This window comes from Tupaia chinensis, unplaced genomic scaffold, assembly GCF_000334495.1.
Source record: "Tupaia chinensis unplaced genomic scaffold, TupChi_1.0 Scaffold143247_2, whole genome shotgun sequence".
NCBI classification, from domain to species: domain Eukaryota; kingdom Metazoa; phylum Chordata; class Mammalia; order Scandentia; family Tupaiidae; genus Tupaia; species Tupaia belangeri.
This window is the reverse complement of record NW_006203092.1, coordinates 1,668,664-1,672,375: the sequence shown is the minus strand read 5'-3', so window position 1 is coordinate 1,672,375 and position 3,712 is coordinate 1,668,664. Positions and strand designations below refer to the sequence as shown.

General features: G+C 42.7%; 1 pseudogene; it reads left to right on the top strand.

Moving 5' to 3' along the window:
- Nucleotides 1-3,196, top strand: part of LOC114005185 (uncharacterized) — a 22,202-nt pseudogene extending 19,006 nt beyond the window's left edge.
- Nucleotides 3,197-3,712: the final 516 nt, after the last annotated feature.

Sequence of the window (3,712 nt, the reverse complement as noted above, 5' to 3'; positions counted from 1 at the left end):
ATCCTTGGAAATTATAGGCAGGTACACAAGTCCTGCTTGAATCTGAAAGGTTTGGCTGGCTTCTGGCCCCTTCTAGACCACCTTTGCCAGGGCCATCTCTGGGTCTTGGGGGCTGACCTAGATATAAAAAGGACAGACAAGTCTAACAGACTCTGTGGGTCAAACAGACTAGGCCTGCCTCCTCCTTTGCCTGATGGCCTTCATGGGCCACATTTTGGCCATTTGTTTGGTTCTCAAACACCTCACCTCTGAGTGTTCCATGCTGGTTGCATAGGACTTGCTTCTTGGGTCTCACAGATAGGCTTGCCTCTCGCCCCTACTGATGAACTTGCCAGGGCCACATTTGGGTTTGGCAAGCTGCTTCACCCCAGAAATTTGCAGGCAGGTTCGTAATCTCTGCTTGTGTCTGAAAGTCATAGCTAGCCTCTGGCCTGTCCAGGACTACTTTGCCAGGACTGCATTTTGGTCTGAATAACTGACCCACCCCTAGAAAGTACAGGTAGTTACATAGTCCTGTTTAGAACAGAAAGACATAGCTGACTATCAGCTCTTCCTATGTCACCTTTACCAGAGCCATGTCTGGGTCTTGGGGGCTGACTTGCCACTGGAAATGGCAAGCAGGCTCACCAGACTCTGAGCCACACAGACTGGACCTGCCTCTACATTCCCAGATCACTTTCACAGTCACATCTGGGCATTGAGTATGGTCTTATCCCAGGCAATTCACGCACGTCACATAGAACCTGCTCTTTGGGTCTCACAGACCAGCTTGCCTCTATCCTGGATAAACTTCCCAGGGCCACATTTAGGTTTGGTGAGCAGACCTGCTCCCAGAAACACAGGCAAGAACAGGTACCTACTCCAAGAAAATATAGGCAAGAACACAAGCCTGGCTTGTATGTGAAAGGCAAAACTGGTTTCTGACCACTCCTGTATTGCTCATCTCAGGGCCTTGCCTGTATTCTGAGGGTTGATCAGCCCCCTGAGTATTATAGAATCTACTCCATAAATCAGGAAGAAGTAAGTTTTCCACCAGATGCCAGAAAACTACTACAGAGACAAAAGAGTTATGAAAAAAGGAGATATCTCTTCCCAAAGAAACACAGTAACTCCTCACCAACAACATACAGGACACTAAAATATCAGAAAATGAATTAAGAATATTGACTATAACAAAACTCAGTGAGATGCATGAGAAAACAATCAATTCCAGAAAATGAGAAAATGATTCACTACACAAAAGAGGAGCTCTATATAATAGAGATAGACACCCTAAAAAGAAATCAAACAGAATTTCTGGAGATGAAGGGCACAATACAGGAAATAAATCTCTCTCTCATTAGTATTAACAACATTTAGATTATAAAGAAAAAGAATTTCTGAAATTGAAGAATAAATCTCCCATTTAGTCCAAGTCAACAAAAAGAGTAAAAAAATAAATAAATAATAAATAATCATTAAAAATTAAAATGACTGGGACCAGCAGATGGCATAATGGTTACATCACTGGACTCCCATGTAGTCAACTGTGGATCAGTTACAGACTCGGAGGGATAAAAACTCATGCAAGGTATATGTATGTATGTGTCCAAAATCACAAGATGAGAGTGGAGGAGAAGGGATTGTGGCATGGTCATCCCTCCTGGGGTGGGGCAGGAATATGTGTGTGATTTCCTGCTTTCTGTCTCTCTGGCAAGCACATATGCCCTATAGCAAAAATCTCTTAGAAAAAAAAAATAGGACAACAGGGGCCAGCTGGTAGCATGGTAGTTAAGACACTGGATTTCCACATGGTTGATCATGGTTCAAGTCCCAGACCTAGTGGCTTCAAAATCATGCTGTGTGTGTATACATGTCCAAAATCCCACAAGGAGAATGAAAGACAAAGGATTATAGTATGGCCATCCTGCAGGGAGGTGATTTCTCACTTTCCTTCCCTTCGTCTCTACCCAGTGAGTGTATGCACCTTAAGGGGGGGGGGGCATAGAATAACATATGGGAAACTGTAGAAGCTGACTAGCCACATAATGGGTATTTCAAAATTTGAAGAAATGGCATAGAAAATCTCTTCATGAACTACTATTTGAACACTTTCCAAATCTAATAACAAATAAGGATACAGGAAATACAAAGGACGCCAAACAGTATTAACATCAGAAGATGTTTTTCATGGCATATCATCACCCAAATGGCAACATTTAAAGACAAAGATAATATTCTAAAAATAGGGGAAGCGTCAAGTTACTTATAAAGGATATCTCTATCACACCTTTCAGTAGCAACCATGCAAGTAAGGAAGAAATAGAAAGACATACTCAAAATTCTGGAAGAAAAATCATTTCAGTCAAGAATATTATACCTAGCTAGATAATCCTTAAATTGGAAGGAGAAATAAAAATAATTCCTAGATAAACAAAAGGTTCAAGAACTGACCAACACTGGACTAGTTCTTCTAGAACTCCTTAAGGGACAATTACATCAGTAAAATAAAGAAATAAAAATAAGAAAACATAAAACAACTAAGAAAATAACTAACAGAATGGTCAGAATAAGTTCATACATATCAATAATAATAAGTCAGGTGTTGAGCAGTCTCTTGGTGAGCCCTCATTACTTCAGGCTCCCCTTTCCCTTAGGTACGGTACCTTCAATCCCCATGACTGGTCACTTCTGCCAGAAGGTGGAGGTGTTGGGCCAGGAGATCCAGAGCTGGGGTGGGTTGACCATCAGACCTGGCTAAACTTCAAGGGCCTCTTAGGGTCTAGGAATCAGCTGGGTGTTGGGCAAGCTCAGAGACATGGCGGATTCCTCTGGGCTCCCCATCTCTAACCCCATGGGTTCTGCAGAGAGATATGCACTGTAGTCCTCTAGTTGGAATGGGACTGGTGCCCTAAAGTGACCTGGAGACTTCTCAATCTGAGGGTGAGGTGATAACTGGAGTGGAGAGCAATTGTGAGGAGGACTCCCTAGAGACGGGCACAGCTCCTCCTGGTGATGTGAAACCAAAGAAGGAAAAACTGAAGCAAAACCCTGAGGAGTCCCAGGACATCAAAGTTCTGCAGAAAAAACTTGAGCAATGTGCAAAACTTCTGAAGAAGAAATGAACCACCCTAGGATATACCCAGGCTGATGTGGGACTTACCCTGATGGTTCTCTTTTGGAATGTGTTCAGCCAAATGACTATCTGCAATTCTGAGGCTCTTCCACTCAGTTTCAAGAATATGCACAAGCTTCAGCCTCTGCTGCAGAAGTGGGTGGAGGAAGCTGACAATGAAAATCTTCAGGAGATATGTAAAACAGAGACCCTCCTGCAGGCTAAAATGAGAAAGCGAACAAGTCCCCAGAACCATGTGAGAGGCAACTTGGACAGCATGTCCCTGTAGTGCCCCAAATCCACACTGCAGCAAATAAACCACATGACCCAACAGCTTGAGCCAAAGAAGGACATGGTTTGACTGCGATTCTGTAACCAGGAGATTGAGCAGTGATTACTCACAGTGAGAAGACTTTGAGGCTGCTGAATCTCATTGCTCAGGGAAACTAGTTTCCTTTGGCATTGGGAACACCAAAGATGGCAGTAGGGGCTATTGGCAAAACTGGTTGGAGTAAAGTTGAAGTTAAATGATGTTCTTGATTTTTATTCCCATAACACTCATCACTTTGTTCTTAAATAAAGAAGCCATGGTATACTATATATATATATATATATATA